Source organism: Anser cygnoides, chromosome 6 (genome assembly GCF_040182565.1).
Source record: "Anser cygnoides isolate HZ-2024a breed goose chromosome 6, Taihu_goose_T2T_genome, whole genome shotgun sequence".
Classification (NCBI taxonomy): Eukaryota; Metazoa; Chordata; class Aves; order Anseriformes; family Anatidae; genus Anser; species Anser cygnoides.
This window is the reverse complement of record NC_089878.1, coordinates 41,212,508-41,231,009: the sequence shown is the minus strand read 5'-3', so window position 1 is coordinate 41,231,009 and position 18,502 is coordinate 41,212,508. Positions and strand designations below refer to the sequence as shown.

Genomic DNA, 18,502 nt, shown 5'->3' with positions numbered 1-18,502 from the left:
AGATCCCTGCACTTCACAAAGAAAAAAAAAAAAGATATCCTTAGCAGAGAGTAATGCACTTCATTTTGAAATACTGTGGCCATGATATTTTGGAGAAAAAAAATAAAACAGTTAAAAAATTCTGAATCTAATTAAGGTACTCAAAATCTAGTCTCTTTGACCTTTGTAATCCCTTCATAAATATATATATATATAATTTTTTTTTGGACCTCTTATATAAATATAGATATAGAGCATCGTGATTGGAATTCCCAGGGGAGATTTTTGTGGAACTTCAGAGCAAATGTGGCTGACACTTGTTCTTTGTTGCCCTTGGGCTACTGTTTTGATCATTGACTGAATGGATTTATTCTTGTCAGCAGAATGAATTTTTCACTCTTGTCGTAAGTAAATTTTACAATCCTTTCTCATGTGTAAATGAAGTACAAGTATATTCAGGTGCTCTCTGTTTCAACCAACTTTGGAAATGTAAAGAAAAGAGTGCCAGTGTATAGAAGAGATGAGAGCTGAAATCTGAAACCCTCTTTTATTTAGCAATTCCAGGAAGCGCACTGCAATTCAGAGGCCTGATTTGTTTTTAGCGTGGATAGTAGGCACATGAAACACGAAAAGCAATGGTGAAATAATTGGTACAAAGATGGAGAAGCTTAATTTTGATGAAGCAATTAGTAGTTGTTTCCTGATTGCTCTTACTACTGTGAAGAGGAGGTGAAGAAGATCGTGTCACCTCTTTCAATTCTGAACCGCTTCATAGCTCTCAAGACCTTTTGCCCTGGTATTGGACAGCAGTGAAAGTTGCTTTGAATTTTTTTTAGAAAGTGTATTGCAACCATGGATTCTCAAGAAGGTTAAACATAAATTAGTCATAAAGCTAACAAAAGAGAGAGGAAAAAATGAATCTATACAATTTCCATCCAAATTTCTGTTTTCAAACTGTTAGTGTTTAATTAGGAAAAAAAAAAAAAAGAAACCCAACAAAACAAAACCCAAGAATAGATAAATTCTTTTGCTTCTTAAAATAATAATAATAATAAAAAACCTTTTGGAAAACTTTGCCATTTATAACCTCAAACATTAATGTGCAACGAGCTATGTAATGCTGCAGATCTGAGCAGTGTTTAAGACAACAAAGTGCTATTTGATAGTCTAGCCTTTCTGTGGAACAGCTCTTCTTCCTGCCTTTGATGTGTGGATGGTTTATTTAATCAATTATTAATCAAAGTTATAGCATTCTTCTTATATATTTAGGTAAAAACTAAAAGATGCCTTTTCTCGCTTTCTTGTTTAAATAAAAGTTTAAATAGAATGCGGAAATACTCGCTTTTGAAAAAAAAATACACATATTGGAGAGCTTCCAGTTTGACGCGTTTGAGCAGTATATTGTGTGTTTAGGAAAAAGGAGGAAAAAAATACACATTTCTGAGCTCCGTAGCTTAGCCAAAGCCACCAGAGCAGTTCAGCTAACCTGCCTTTATATAACAAAAAGCAGTACAAATAATTTGATTAGTGTTTTCCTTGCACAGGTGCTGAACCTGACACGGAGCCGGCGCTGCGGAGCGGGGTGGGCAGCCGGACACTGTGCATGGAGCATCTTGAGCAGTTGGTAACATTTGGCAGCTTAACATAGAAAAAATGACTGCTAGGGAAATCTCAACTGCCGCTAATTAGCAGCAATGAACTGTGGGTAAGGACAGTACATTTTAATGTGAGAAGAATTTTACAATAACCACCACACTGAAAGAAATAGAACGAAATGCTCCCTAGCTGACCCTTGTGGCAATCTAAGCTGCATATTGCAATAATCCTGTAAATTACTATGCTTTTTTATACAGTAACTTGGAGTTAATTAGTAATTTAACATTCCTCTACGCTATTAAATGTCTTTCTTGCATTATATTATGTTGTTTCATGGTCTTACCTTAACACTAATGGGGTTTAGTTATATTTTCTCAAAACAGTAACAGTAAAATAAAACCGAGCTGGAAAATTAATTAGCTCCCTTTTACCTCTGATTTACCTGTCGGTAACAATTACGCGGCCGTGCCAGGCGGCGCAGGGCCGCGTGGACGCCTTCGGGGCACGGCGGGGCGGGGGGAGGCAGGGGTGTAGATGGGGGACTGGGGGGCTTGGGGTGCTCGGGGCTGGGCAGGAGGTGACCCCGCAGCTGCCGTGGGTGCCTGGGGTGCCCGGGGGTGCCGGCGGTGGCCGGTGCCGGAGCGGCAGGGAGGTGTCCCCGGGGTGCACCTGCTCGGCGAGGCCAGAGCCCTGTGCCATTTCTTCCCTCTCCTGCCTCTTCCTCACGGCTGCAGAGATGCGCGGGCTAATTAGAGTAACCAGCTACGGCGGAGCATGCGATCTGCGGGAAAGTTTCGGATGTAATTATGTGGGGCATCAGGTGAAGGAGTCTCTTCTAGATTAATCCAGCGCAAATTAAAAGTTGGAGTGCTTATTTCTCTCCCTTCTTGCTCAACAGTCATCTTTTCAGCGGCAATATTTGCTTCACTTTAAAGCCATCGGCGCATTCGGGGTGATTAAACCAGGTTTCTTGCTGGCTGTTTACAGAACCCAAGCGCTGGAAGCGAGAGGAGGCGGAGGGGGTGTCTTCGCCTCACCTCCAGGGATCAATGCGGGCGCCACAATGGAACAATTTGGTGGAAGCGGCTCCGCCAGGAAGGGAGAGCAAAAGGCGCGCTTGGGAAGGGCTGAATTCAACACAAAACGCTTCCAGAAGACTTTGTCTCTAGGGGCTCCTGCTAAAAGCAGAGCCGCTACCATTTAAAACCCCATTCTTTGCAGCTGGATTTGAGCAGCCATAAAAAATTCATCCGTGCTTTAAGAGATTTCTGCTTTTCTGTCCTCTCCATTGTTAGACAAATTGAAGTGTGCACTCTGAAGGAGTGTGGCAGTGAACTGAGAATTTATTTACTCATTCGATTCTAATATTGAGAGAATCTGCTCTCCCCGTTCAAAGGGTAGAGCAACAATGCGAGTGACATCGGGTCAGCGGCACTTCACAGCTACCTGTGAGATAGAATTGTTCTCCTGGCAGATAGGAAGTGACTGAAACCTCTTTTTCTCATCAATGTCTATTATGATTGATGGCTCTATGGTCACACTGAATATGCCCTTTTTAAATAATTCACAATGTCATCATCATAGTACTAGTTTATAACTAGCCTGTTATTTTTACCTTTGTTCATTCACTAACAGGAGATTCGATAAATTAAGCACTATGGATTTTGGTAGCATTAGAACTGATTGAAGCCTTCCTTTTTCTTTCTGTTGTCTTTTTTTTTTCTTCCTTTTTTTTTTTTTTCCTTTCTTTTTAAGGCAAAGCCTTCTTGCACACAGTAGCAAAGATTTTTAAAAAGCCGCAACCTTCAGCTATGATAATTCCTTAAAAACAACTAACTAAATCGATATATTCTTGTTGATGACATTAATTAAAATAAACAAACTAACGAAATAAAGGAGCTGCCATAACTTAGCTTGGATTCCAGTTCATCTATCATTCAGGATGCAACAAGAATATGTTCTAGACATCACAAACGAACATTGTGAGTTCAGGATGAGAACTGGTCATTAACTGATGTTGAATGTTATTCTTTGAGTGCACTGGAAATAGTACAAATAGAAGGTGCTCAGTTTGGACAGCAGAATGATTTTATTCTAATAATGTGTCTAATTAGTGCCTAATGGATAAAATATTTAATAGTGTATCTTGCAAATCAGGTTTTATTTGTTTGACTTGGAAATTGGGGCTTAGTGAGTTGTGTTAGAGGGTAGTTGAGTATTTATCGTCTCACTGTTAACTTTAGAAATGCTGATGACAATTAGCAGATGTTAGGAATAATCAGATGGGTTTCTTTGTCAAGTCTTCGTAGTTAGAAGACTTTATGCAATTTTTACATTGCTGGAATTATTTTCTGTTAAGCAGCTGTAAGTAAATGTCTCCTGTTTTCCAAATCCCCTTGTCTCCCCCCGCCTCAGGGCCTGCTGCAGAGCCTGGCGCCCGTTCCGCAGGGTGCCCTGCAAGGCAGATGTGCGCGGCCAGCGGCAGCGGAGTGCGGGGGAGAGAAGAAGGTGACAGGCAGCTCTTCTGGCTGATGGGTGCCGGAAGGCCGCTGTTCGTGGCCACACAAAGGACGAAGCTGCCCTTGGAGGAGGATGGGTTCCAGCACTTCAGCAGGGCTGAAATGGTATCTGAGCATGTGAGTGCTCCTCACCGCGCCTTGCTGGGCCGTACATGAGGTCTTCTGATTCCTGAGACTTTTCACTGTAGCGTCCTGATGTTCCTGAGGCCATGAATACCATTTGTTTTCTACATGTATGTAGCTAAGGTTCCTGCACCTTGTAAGCCACGGTTTGGCACCTACTGGCTCTTCAAATCTACTGAAAATATACGTCCAAAATCTTTCAGAGTTTTTTTTTCCTTTTTTTTTTTTTTTTTCCCAGTGAGAAGCCAGCTGCCTCTACAAAGATTTAGATTTCAGAGATGTTCAAAGATGATACCTCACGGGAGCAGAGATGATGCTGTAGCCCTGCAACTCCCTGTAGGACCCCATGGTAGTAATTAATAAGAAGTCAAGTTCTCAACTAGCTGTGACAAATTGGAAAGCTGCGAATTTGGAGATAAGAGCGGAGGGTCACAGTTTATTTGTAACTGGGTTATCTAATCATAATAAGCACTTACAGCAAAAAGCATCATAAAAGAAAATAGTACGGTACAAGAACCTTAGAGTAATTGGGTTTTCCCACACAAATAAGATCCACGTAGCAAAAGAATTTTCCTTTGAAGAAGCTGCTATAAATTTTGGGTCTACAGTTTCCATTAGCCCCTCATTATTACTAGTCCATTGCAAAATAGATAAAATGCATAAAACATCACCAACATTTGATATCATAATCCTATTTGGTTATATTTCCTAACGTTCCTCAATGTGACTATAAAAAAACAACAAAATCACAAGAGGGATAATACAATATTCAGTCTCTTTCATGAAAATTTAATGATGAGGTTCTTGGTACTTTTTATCATTTTTTTTTAATTTTTCAGTGTTTGGAGATTGATTCCCCTTTCCTTCCTCCCCCACCACCACCCCCAAAAACAAAAAACAAAAACAAAAAACGAAAAAAGACCATAAGCTTAGAGAGTTAAGCATAAAAAAAGCATTCACGTGGATTTTAGTCTTCAGAGCAGAGGAAATTCTGCCTTCTGTTTGGAGGTGAAGGTGTGAATTAAGGAATAACAGGTGCAACGGGGAAAATAGTAGTTTATTTTCCGGGGGCAGAAAACTGAAAGGTGATGTGCTGCCTCTGCCACAGGTCTGCAAAGCTGCTATCAGCTCTACAATATTGCTAGTGTTTTGGACATAGGACTCGGCCCTTGTTTAATTTGAGTTCTCACAGGATTTGGAAGCTGGGCATCGCTACCACGTTTTCTCCAGCTGCACGCAGTACCCGCGTCAGGAAGGGGGCTCCGTCCTGGCAGGACCCGAGCTTTGAGAGCGCCGCTGAGCAAGGCAGGTCCGTCTGTCCCAGCAGGTCACCCAGGGACCCTCCATTCATGTGCTGGAAGAGGCTGCCGTATCAAACTCTTCTGGTGCAGGTACAGCTACGTCACTTGTGATTTTACTGTCACACGTGTGGGACGAGCACTGACTGATGGGTGGCGTGTCCTGCTGTGCACAGCCAGCCCCAGAGGCGCTCTCCTCCTGGGGAGCCACGGCCTGCTCGGGGCGACCTGCTCCTGCTGCACCAGCTGCCGGGGAAAATTAGACTGAATTTACAGAAGGATCAAGATTTTTATTGTATTGTATTGTATTATTTTATAGTAGGGTACATTAATTTAATTTAATTTAATTTAATTTAATTTTATTATTTTATTTTATTATTTTATTTTATTTTATTTTATTTTATTTTATTTTATTTTATTTTATTTTATTTTATTTTATTTTATTTTATTTTATTATTTTTTTTTTTAGTTTAGTTTAGTTTAGTTTGTTGTTTTCTGTTATTTTATGTATTTATACACTTGTGAGGCTGCCTGCCAGGGTGCTGGGGCTCAGCGGTGGCTCTGCCCAGGAGTGCTGCCGTGGAGCAGCCGTGCCAGGGCGACCAGTGGTGCTTTCAGCAGGAACCAGCCCTTCCTGCCAGCTCCCTCCTGCGCTGGTGCAAGAGGACAGAAGGCTTCAGACATCAGCCTAAGCAGGGAAGAGGTCTTTCAATGGCACGTCTGAGCCACGTAGGTAAGAAAGCCTGGAGAGCTCCCTGCGGTATTTCAAGGCACTGCACAAAACTGCTGAACTGTGGTGAAGAGGATGGGGAACGTGTGGCTTTTATGGGCGAGGTTTCCGAGCTAACCCTGGGCTGAACTGGGAACCGTTGGCAGAGGTGGCCGCCGAACCCCTCTGCACCCCTTGGCTTGGTGAGGCTGGAAACCAACAGGTATTTTAGGCAATCGGTTTGAGTACGTGGCCTAATGTGTGGCTCTACTGGAGCACCTCTGGACCAGCATGGCACAGTGCCGCTCGCAGCCGTGCAATGACAACATTTGCGCTGTTATTCCAGCCCTTCTCCACTCCTTTTTCACCCACTGCTCAGCCAGGCCCGAACAGCAGACGACTCCCAGTTCAGCTGCGATCGTCCTTGTTAGAAACACAGCTCAAGGGCTGACACCTCGCCTCGGACACGGACGCCAGCCAGAGGTCTCGGAGGCCATCTGCAGTGTCAGTAGTGTTTCACCTTCTGCTCTTGTCAGAAGCCACTCGGCAGCTGTCCGAGCGCAGTGGTGATGCTGCAACTCTGCCATGTGGCGGTCCGTTTGTGCAGAGCTGGGAGTGGAAGTTCGCTTTGCCCACAGTGAGGTATGCGCACTCCAGAAAAACTTGGCCAGCGTGCCCTGAGGAGGGATTTATCCATAAGAAGGAGCTCTGGATAATGAAGTCTAAACAAACACCGTCTTAGTAATAGAGTTTTTGTTTGTCCAAGGCAGCGGCAAATCTTCTGTCCCCCCAGCGCGCGGTGGTGGCACCTCCAGACCGCGGCCGTCGGGCACCGCTGCCCGTGTGGGGCGGGCAGCTCCGGCTGTGCCGCGGGGATGCTCGGCGCCATCCAGGGCTGCCCGGCTCCTCCTGGTGCCACGCCACCGGGGCAGGAGGGACAGCGCACCCCGTCCACGAGAAATGCTCCCACTGCAGGGCCGCGTTGGGAAAGTATCTGTTAGGTGGGGCTGCGGCATCTGAATCGTAGTCTTTAGTTTATGAAAATTATAATTATTTTGATTTTTGTCCACAGACAGCTTGAAATGTTGCAAAACTCTGCAGGTGCTCTCTGTTATAACAAAACCCCAGAACAGATGGTGCAAGGTACCAGGCCAGCTCAAGGGATTAAACACAAGGCTTTTGAAATTTAAAATTAAAGCTGGGTGATCTTGGGAAAATGTGCCTGCCAAACAAGCGTGCTTAAAAAATAAAAGTTCTCCGAGTTCTCCATACAGGCTGATTTAAATTCAAATGAGACAAAAATTGGGCACTTTAAAAGTGCTTAGGAGAGGATTAAAAACCTCCGATCAAGAAAAAACGGGAAGTATACGCAGTAGTTGTTGCTGCAGCAGGATTTTCTCTGCCCGAAAGCACGTTTTCTCTTCATTTCCCCGTAGCGCTCCAGCGGATGGCCGGGTGGGTGCTCTGCCAACCTTTCCTCTCCGTTGTCCATCGCTCCAGCGGCAGGGGCCGCGGGTGCTGGCAGCAGGACTTGTCCCAGCCCCGGGGGGGACTCGCCCAGGAGTTTTGGGGAGGGGGGAGCAGAGCACTGCTGCCCGAGCACGGTCCCCCCGTGCAGGAGCGGGGGGCTCGCGGTGTCCCCGCGCGGGTGGCACGGGGCAGGGGGCTCGCAGCGCCACGCTCCAGATGTCACCTTTGTTCCGGCCGCATTGTTTCCCCGCACGGAGCAATTCCAATTTCTCATTGGCACGGGACGCTGTTTTCTGCATATTTTTTAAAATCGCTCTTAATCGCGAGCCTAGTGGGGGCATTTAGGTTCACAAAGAAGAAAAATCCTACTGGGTGAGAAAGCGGCAATCTCCCCAGCTTTGATGGCCTTGTTGGCCGGAGTCTGGGCCTCCAGCAAACAGCCTGCTACAGCTCTATTTAAAACAGAAAGGGCTGGCAAATACGGGAACGCCGGACGGTGTTTGCTAAAGCCTTTGTTAATGTGTTAGAACCTATTAATCACAACTTTTATATTCATATGCAAAATGTGCCCGGAGGACAATTTAATCATTTATTGCGAGCACTTTATATGTTTACGTTGCTTCCCCTCCCTCGGAAGCGCTGTGCTCATTAGCGGCGGGACGCGCGGAGCCCGGCCCCGCGGCCGGGAAGGGCAGAGAAGGGCACGGCGAGGGACGGGTGCGGGAAGTTGGAGCCCAGGCTGTGTTGTGGTACGGGTTTGAAAGCTGGCGTGATTAGTCATTGAAAGAGCCTCTCTTATTTTCCTTTCCGATCCCTGTCTCGTCTTGTCATATTAAAGGTTTTTAAGGACTTTAATTAGGTATACCGGTTAGGGAGACGACAGAGAGCAGCCCTTTCCACGCCCAGACACTTGATGGAGGATGATCACTTTGGCAGGTACAGGCTGGCAAGCTGAACCGATGTAAATTAACCAGGAAAGGTTAAATTAGAGTAAAATGAGGATTGCAGACAAATCTATGAAGCAAAGTTAATCCTGTCTGCTGCGCTGCATCCCGCCATGCAGCGGCTCGGGATGAGGAGTCGGTTACACGCGGGTCGTCGATAATTGTTTCCTTAAAAACAAATTCTGGTACAGGAGGCTGAGTTAAGGCTCTGAGCTCACCCCGAAGGGCAGTGTGCCTCCTGTCTAAAACTGTGTTTTTAAAGCTGCCCAGCGCTTTGTAAAGGAAGTACAGCAAAGCTAATGCCCGGTTGTAAGGCCCACCCTCACACCCGTGCATCCTCCTCCTTCTTCTTGCAGGACGCCAAATCGGCCCAAGCCGCATCTCCTGATCCACGGGTCCAGATTCACCTCTCCTGCTGCCAAGGCCTGGGGCTGGGGCAGCCCAGCACCCCCGGCTCTGCCAGCCCCGGCCGTGAGCACCCACATGCAGCTGCCACCCAAACGCCCTGCGTGCCAGCACCCAGAGGCTTGGAAAGTCCCAGTTCAGGTCTGTTTTCCATGGGGAAGACTGGAAAATGTGGCAGACTGATAACAAGGATCAATGTTGACATATTAACATTATTATGCAATATATGGCAAGACAGTATTACCTCTGTGTTTTTCCATATTGCTGTTTTTAGCTGTAAACAAACAGGGATTGATTGTATCCTTTTTCTGAATTAAAAATAACCATTTCTGTGTTTTATCAGGACACCTATTTGTTTTGGTATTCAATTACAGGGTTCATTAAATAAAGATTCCTATAGCTATATTTCATCTTTTCTTTGGAATATGATATTGTGGTATGTGTTTTGTTCACGGCACATGATGCAAAAGCTAAGAGGCTGTCTCGTTGCCTGCAGCAGAGGAACACCGTTTGCTGCCTGGAACGGGTGGGATGCTGCCATAAAAACTGCTCCCAAACTGAGAGCTTCCACATCCCTGGTAAAGCCACGGCAACGTCACCTCAATGAGGTGTGCTGGAAAATGGATTGAGGTTCCACAGAACCATGTTACACAGCTATAATAGCTGGTAAAATGTTTTTAATTTGTTTGACAGTCATTAATCTACCCCTTTGTTACAGTCTTTGGTATTGAAGTATTTTTTCAAGGACTTTGTGGTTGCTATAGATATTTTATTCCATAATAAGGATTATATGGCATGTAATCCTATGAAAAGATACAGTAATTAATTTGAAAATTGCTGAGGAGTCGATAAGTATTTAAAGCCTTAATTATGTGTAACCTTGTTTTCTCATCCAGCCATCAGGCCGTGCCTTTGAGGGGCTGGGTGCATCGCCACCGAGCGCGCCTCGCAGCTCCGCTGGGCACGCATCGCCTCGCCACCCAGCACGGGTCACATCGCCACCCAGCACGGATCACATCGCCACCCAGCACGCATCGCCTCGCCACCCAGCACGGGTCACATCGCCACCCAGCACGGATCACATCGCCACCCAGCATGCATCGCCTCGCCACCCAGCACGGATCGCCTCGCCACCCAGCACGGATCACATCGCCACCCAGCACAGATCACATCTCCACCCAGCACGGGTCACATCGCCACCCAGCACGGATCACATCGCCGCCCAGCACGGACCGCCTCGCCACCCAGCACGGACCACATCGCCACCCAGCACAGATCACATCGCCACCCAGCACGGATCACATCGCCGCCCAGCACACCGCGCGTTGCCACTGAGCGCTCAGAACACTGCTGCTGAGCACGCAGGCCCCCAGCCCTGCCGAGCTGCCCCAGGCAGCACCCAGGCACTGCGCAGAGCTGGCGGGCGCAGGGAACTCGCTCTTTAAAGCTCCGGAGAAATGCAGTGCATTTATCAGCTGTGAGTGGATATCATTGTGTTTATAACAGAGTGGAGGCACCATGCAATTTTGCTCTTGAAATTGGTTTATATAGATGACTGGTTGCTGTGAAGTGTGTGTCAGAGTTGCATGCAGCGGTTATGAAGTAGTACAATTGTCATCGCTTCTTACATGGTTGTTGAGAAGAGCTTGAGAGCCCGGCTCAGTCAGCTGTTGAATAGATAACCCAACACAGTTAACGTGGCATACATTGTAAAGAATTACATGCCTGCTACAATGAGCTCTGGGCCTTTGGTCTAGATAATAATCCTGGTGGGTGTACCACGTGTAGTGGCTGTCTGATCGCTCAGATATGACTGACGAAACATAAAGAAAAATGTCAGTCGACTAAAAGAAAAATGCTGCTGTAAGTTTGTTTAAGGTTCATGTAAACGGCTGTGCTTTTTTATTTAACCCCGAGTCTACCGAAGACTTGGCTGTCAAGCTAAATGTGTCTCCATGTGCAAGCTGCGGATGAAACTCCATTTTAGGTTACCCCAGGATTTGTCAGCTGCGATAAAGGCTTTGGCCATCTCTCCCCATCGTGGTGGCCCTGTCTTCTTATTTCACGGCGAGCAAAGTCCTCGTGTCAGCTTACATTTACGACGTGTGAGCCTAACACCACTAAAAAGGGTGAGTGTTCGCGACTTTTTAAGTGCCATGGCATAACTCATTTCACTGAATTGAAGCAAGCCAGAATAATCAAGCTGGCAATATGGACTGGAGAATCAGTAATTAACACTGCTAGCAAATTAAATAAATAAATAAATAAAGGGACAGATTTGCTGTGTAAAGCTTACACCGCTGCTTGCTGTTCAGAAGGAGGTCTAACACTGGAAGGACAAACGTAGAGCAGCGGCAGTGCTTGTGTCGTGGCAGAACATGGGGCTGCTCTGGGGCCATTTTACGAAGAGGAGCTTCTGCCACACCTAAACCCTGCACACCTCTTTGCTTTCCTTTTTTTTTCTTCTCCCCCTTTTTTTTTTTTTTTTCTTTTGGGTAACAGTCAGATAGACATGCTGTATTTATGATATCAATAACACTTCCATGACACAGCAGGACACTTATTTTGCATTTTTATTTAAATTTTTTATTTGCATTTTTATTTAAAAATCGGAGTCAAGCATCAATCTGCAAAAAACATACATATATATACCAAAGAGAATATATAAGGTTTGAGAAAACTATATATTGCATGCCCCTACAGAACTGAGTAGAAGAGGAGAAGCCTGTCTGGCACAGCCCCTGATCTTTACATCCACGGTGGCTATGCGAGCCATGCATTTTGACCAGTTTACTTGGCAGCCTTTTGCTTGCATTCTTTAAACACCATCCATTGCCACCAGCACCCAGGGCAGCACTGCTGTCGCTCAGCGCAGCTAACGGAGCGGGGTCGGTACCTGCCCGCTCTGTGGCCGAGCGCTGTGTCCTGCTGGCACCAGCCTTAGCTGGGCTGCAAAGTAATTGGAAATCTTTTCGTGCTGCAAACAGCCGGCGTGTGCTGGGAAAGAGAGAGAAAGGGTGTAGACATCCCTTGGGAAAACTCAGCATTTTCGTTGTGTGGCTCAGAAGGGCCTGGACCTTGGTCTGAGGTCAGTGGCATCAGCAGAGAGCAGACAAAAGGACAGGTCTTAGACACCGTGGGTTTATTTCTTTCACCTCAAGTTCCTCCACAGAATTTAGTCCTCAAAGCTCTCCAGTTGTGTCTGGTATGATCAGTGCTCCTGTCCCCAGAGCTGCCGCATGCTCTGGGAGGTTTTCGTTTTCAGCTCATCAAAATCCGAGTGCGATGCCTCCTGCATGGCGATAGCCTCCGTCTGCTGGGCACACGCGGCGTTGCTTTCCAGATGCCTGTCCTGTGCTAATTCCAACCTGGATGCCACCAGAACTCTACAAACCAAGAGGATGCAAAAGTGTGGGTGCCAGTTCTTCCTGTGTCCTTCCATCCCGCGTCTTTGTTGCTGGGACGGGGCCAGTCATAATTCTGCCACTTCCACTGCTCTTTTCTTTCCTCCACCCCCTGATACTTTTTATTTTCTCTTTCCAAGGAAGTCTCTTTAAAGAAATCATCTTTTGGGAATTACATCAGAAAATACCTAATAATAGACCTGCCAATCCACTTTTTTTTTTTTTTTTTGTAAAAACATTATGCTTGAAGTAGTCTGACAGTGTCCACTTATTTGGCACAGGGAAGGGCTCAAAACTCATCCCAGGAGGTCAAAAACATTCTCAAGGAAAAAAAAAATCTCAACAGCCTCTACATTACATTCTAGACTAACAGATAAAGAAATTAGTAGTGTTAAATAATAGAAAGATAACAACAGAATATGTCATTTTAGAGCTAAGGAATATATATTCACAAAGGTGTAGGAGCTTTTTGCTTTCATGCAGTGGATACCCATTCTTTAAACAGCCAAGCTGGGGGCTTTCTAGTTGAGATTCTCGGAGTTGCCCTCTGGAGGCACCTGTCTGTTCCTCTGAATAGTTTAACTGAAATCAATAGCAGTAGGAGGCAGTTCAGCGTAAGACCGAAAAACGTGTTCCCTTCCTATTATTTCTTAGTAATCTAATGATATCCTATTTTTTAAAGTTATGTTAGAGGATTCCATGTTTATGGACATGCAACATATGTTTGTGCATTTCAATATGAAATCCCCTTTGATGAATCACATACAAATTTCAGACTCTAACGACACAATGTGTGCAGCATGAAATGCAGCAATTTTTCCAGTTTCTATAGCTGCATTTTACTTATGCTACTAAAATTTTGTCTTCCGCTCAGAAACCTGCCACAAAGCCATTAACACAGACTAGAAAACACTATTTTAGATGAAGTCCTTAAACTGTTTGTTGATTTTCTCCAACACAGATGGCTTTGCTGCCGTGCCTGCACCGGGAGAGCCTGGATACAACCGCGAGCCAGCGGCGGCCGAGGTGCTGGTGCAGTAAAGGTTATGCTCCCCAGGAGTGGGTGGGAGCAGGCACGAGGTTTGCTTTGCAGAGTACACAGCCTTGTTTGATGTTCGGGGCTCCTCCGCCATCCTCCTGTACAGCCATCCTCATGGGCCGGGTGGTTCAGTAAGGTGAGGCTGGGGAAAAACTAAAAGAGGAGTATTTTCGCAGAAATTTGTAGAATACGTGTATATAAGTGTCTACAGACATATATATTTAAGAGAGCTGCCTGCTCTGTTTTCTCTGAGGGAGGGACCGCCAGAGTGTGTGCGCACCTCGGAGGGGGCAGCTGGCTCGGCAGGGCAGAGCAGCAGCGTGTGGTGGGGCCCTGCATGGTGACACGCATGCTGTCGCCTCCTTCCCGCTTCCCCTCTCCCATCAGCAGCTCCTTTTCCCATCTGTCTGCTCAGAACAGTGGAACCCCATCGGTAAGCATGGCCAGACGGAGCTCTCCAGCTGCCCCACACGGGTAGGGCGCTGGCAGCAGCAGGTCCTGGAGCTGCCTGGCTCCCCAGCAGATGCAGCCCCCCAGCAGATGCAGGTCCCCACTTCTTGCCCATCCCTCTCTGAGGAGGTAAACCAGTTATGTGTGAGCTGAAACCACGTGAGCCCCCATCTGTGTGCCCAGGACCCCCATGGGGCACCCAGGGCATCGCTTGGACCAGGAATGACTGTTGGGACCGGGAAGCCCCATTTTGCTCCGTATGCAACGGCAGTGCTCTACACTCCCCTTTGCTATTTTAACCTCAGTGTTACGAGCACACCAAATACGTGCATTACGTGGCCAAACAGAGCCCCAGGCAGGTGGGACCATGGTGTTCCCACCCCTCCTGCTCCTCCAGCAGGCAGGGGCGCAGCGAGGGGCGGCTCTGTCTCGGGCATACGCACCCTGGACCCCCATGTGAAGCCTCCAGCCATGGGGTGCCCGGCAGTGCCTGCCCCGGACGCTGTTGTTAAAGCATCCCCAGAGCGTTTGCCCCATGAGCAGGGTGAAGGCAGCTGATCTGCTGCGGGCTGAGCAGGAGCAGCTCCGAGGAAAACAGACTGGTACGGTGGTACAGGATGCGCACAGAGAAAGGACTTCAAACACCGTTGTGGCTCTGAGAGCTGGGAGACTGTCGAGGTTTTGTGCTGCTATATTTTTTCAGTTTAAATGTTTTGGGGGCTTGATTTTTCCTGGTAAGTAGCTTTATTTTAATAACTGTTACCAGCTCTGTTTGCATCCTTTAGCCATAAATCCCCACAGTGATTATGTTTCTTTGCTAATGGAAATAAAAGGTGAGAGAACTAAAAATAATAATAAAAATACTTCAGGTCTCTACACTTGAATTCAATTAATGCCTCCATCTTAGTCTAGCAAACACTTGAGAGAGACACAATAAGAGGAAATATAGATATAAGTGCCTAAACAAAGTGGTCAACAGCTGCACAGCCGTATAAATCACTGCCTCTTCATCACTTTTATTTTCTCCAGTCACTTTAACCGCACCCCCCTTAAATCCACGCCGGGAGTGCTGAAGCCCCACGCGGGGCACTGCCCTGCTGCGGCAGCAGGCGGAGGTGCCGGCGCAGGACCCGGGCTGCCGGCCCCGCTGTGCTTTAGGTGTGCGAAGGAAACCTCTGCACATACACCAGTTTTTAAGTGTAAGTCCCTGGGGACGAGTTAGAAAAATGCTTCGGGGCTTTTAAAAACAGCATTTTGCTGGAGTGGAGCTCGGCTGGTACCGCCGGCTGTATTTGCTTACTTGTGGAGGAGGCAGCGGGTGGAGCCGTACGCCCTAGCTAGTTTTCCTCCAGATTCCTCGACATCCTCATGCACTCCCCATTGCTTCTTGTTAAATGCAATTTTAGCCAGTCTGTTTTCCTTTTAATGGCCATTATCTTTTAGACAAACTAAACCCCAAAGAAGGCCATCTTCCCTTAAGGGCTAATTATATTGGCTTTTAATTATTCTATCTCCTATTTTCCTAGAGCACCAGAGAAAACAGGCTCTGAAGGAGGCAAGAGTTGTCACCGTGACATCGTGCGACATCCAGGGGCTTGTCGCGGTGCAAGGCAGCCAGCACTGCCCATCAGCATGGCCTCAGGCCCCAGGACAAAAGACCCCCGTCTCTGCCCGTCCTCGCTGTTTCACTGGGCAGAAGTATTTGTGGAAATAGCACTGCTTTGCTGTTCAACGCGGTGCTTAAAACAAACTGGTCTTCCTAATTTCACACCCGCTGACGTGATGTGCAGAAGGTGCCTGGCAGCTCCCGTCTGCAAAACAAAGAAGAGCAGGAAACGTGAGCAGCCTCCACTTTCAAAGTACATGGGCAGCTGTCTCTAGAAAACATGTTTTACTTGGAATAGTCAGAAAACACACATGAGCACAAATGCATGCATTTTTGCTTGCAGCTGAAGAACACCCAGTGCCCCAGCAGAGCTGCTCAGGCCAGGGGAAGAGCTGAGCTCCCCTGGTCCTGCAGACATTGGGCTCAGGCAGCCTGAAAGATTCATATCAGTATTTCAATTTCAAGATCTCTATGAAATGTTTTAGCAAAAATGCCACTGCCTTATCAACTGGAATAATTTCCTGAATTTTTTTTTTTTAAGGAAAATTCATTTTGGTGGTGAGGCACACGTTTATTCCGGAAGAAATCATCAAGGGGGTTGCTAAAAATAGATTTGAAATTACGGCGGAGAATAAAGTGATGCCACCCGTTTCCCTCCCCTTTGAGCCAAGCAGGAGTGCAGGAGGAGGGCCGGGCGCGTGGCCCCCCCGTGCCCCTTCCACGCAGGACTCCGGGCATGCGTGGGGCCGGGCGGCGCACGCACACGCACCTGGGAGCTGCACGCAGCGAGCGCGTTTGTACGTGTCTGTGTCAAGCACAGGCTCGGGTTTCCTGAGATAAATGCATGTTTGCAGATGGCAAGAAAAATGCCTAAATGTCACTGAAATATTCCTTACCTGCTACTAACAATTATTATTTTTAGTATGATCATTATACAGTAGGGTGTTTTCTCCTGGAAAGACCAGTGAAACTGAAATATTTATCTCCTGTAGGAAAAAAAAAAAAAAGTCAATACCTTCTGAGGTTTGTTTTGTTGCTGATATTTTTTCCCCATCTTATTCTTAACTCCTATATTGTTGATTTAAGTATCCTCTGGAATCGGTAAGTGTAAAAACGTTTTGAAAAATTAAAGTCCTTACGCTCTTGTACCCATTCGTTACTACTGAGGTGTTAAAATAATTTATTCCATTATATTAACGATTGTTTGATGCATCAAAAGATAATTTGCCATGTAATTTTGTTAAACCTGAAACTGTAGCGTATTTTCTTGATAATACCATTAATATATCAAGAGTAAATAAAATGTTTAGTGGTAGGCACATTAATTATCGCCTTCATCTACTGGTGTTTAAAACTAAGAAATAATTAAATGCGCTTTAATAAGATATGGTTCTGGGAAAGCAGGATCGTTTATGAATTGCTAGAGGTGCGTACAGCTGCCTTTCCCTTGAGAGGAGGAATTTATGCCGAACACCCCGCTGATTGTTCAGGAGGTAAAGAACCAATAGCTGCATGTACAGAGGTTTAATTTAAAGTGTGTTTCTCACTAGGCTGCTCACAACACTTAATTAAACTCTGCTGTTTTGGCAATGACAAATGCTGTAGTGCAAAAGGAACCAGAGTAGCAGTGACTGAGAAGCTCTCGTAATTTCTTTCATGTGCACTGGCAGCCAGATCCAGGTCAGAAAAGAAAGAAAGAGAGAAAAAAAAGAAAGAAGAAGATTTATTTAAGGTGTTTGAAGGAGGTTGCCACTTCCAAGCATCTGCTTTAATGCCCAAAGAACGCTTCCATCCCTGAGGGCTGAATCAGCCCGTGGATATGATGGCATGTGGACACGGAAAAAAAATTGCAACTGTTCCTCAGCCTTTTCATTTGAAGATGTTCCTATTCACCACACTGGGTTTTGGGTTAGAAAAGCCAAAATAAGAGGAGGCTGGCAACTGTTTTCCTTGCCCAGCCAAAGCTGCTGTTGACTGCAGGGCGGCCCGTTGGCACTGTTGGGGCACACGGTGCTTACACAGAGAAGGAAGGATGATTACAAGTGATACATCTAATCACGTTTCGGGTAGAGTGTGTCGTCCCCTATTCAGATAGCTTTTTAAATGGGCAAATTTCTTTCAAGTCAATACAAAAAAATCTATGTGTTTTTTTTTTTTTTTTTTCACATTTCTGCTGTGAAACACCAAGCTGAAATGTGAGGAAAGTGTTTCATAGATATTTTTAGATTTAACTCCTTTCTTTTAGGTATGTGTGGATATAAATGGTATTGCATGTTAAATTACATTCTCCTCTGTTTTTAATTCACTGCTCCCCTGTACACCTGTCCACACAGTTTAAGAAGGCTAATGTAAATCGGCACTAATGTATAGTCTCATTTAGCACTTGCATTAATAAAAGCAGTGAAATAGCTATCACTGATAATTACAGGTTTTTTCCCTCTCTCTCCCTCCATCTCTCTAATCATAACCCAGAGCGTTGCACGCACACATATTTTGGGAAACTGGTCCTCAATTTAACTCTGAGAGAAAAATCATTAAGATGCTTTGTAGTGAAAACCTGTACCGCAACAATAAATTAGAGTTATAGAGAATACTAGATAGGGCTTATTAGAGGTATTAGAGGTATTTAACAGACGTATTAAAGAAACAAACAACCCCCCCAAAAACAAACAAAAAAGAGGAAACAACCTGGAGCTGCTTCCTTCAGTCTGCCTGTGCGCGAGGGCAGGAGCCGGGAGGGAGCTGCGCCCAGCCTGCGACGGAGCCCCGAACGCTGCCCGAACCTGCAAAGTTGGGTCGGGGAGAAGCCTTGTCGGGATGAAATCCTGCCCAACATTCCTGCTCGCTCTCTGAGGGTCTCCCAGAGGATTAGAGGCAGTGTTTCCTGTGGGCTTGGTGCAAGCTCTGGCTAAGTGCTGGCCAGAAAAAAGGAAATGGTTTCTCACTGCCTTCGCTGGAGT

General features: G+C 46.1%; 1 long non-coding RNA gene across 1 annotated transcript; it reads left to right on the top strand.

Moving 5' to 3' along the window:
• The first annotated feature begins 8,892 nt into the window (after positions 1–8,892).
• On the top strand, positions 8,893–17,661 carry LOC125185015 (uncharacterized). The gene is made up of 4 exons (XR_007169827.2): positions 8,893–9,184; positions 9,940–11,172; positions 13,409–13,622; positions 15,463–17,661. It is a non-coding gene; the product is annotated as an uncharacterized lncRNA (long non-coding RNA).
• Positions 17,662–18,502: the final 841 nt, after the last annotated feature.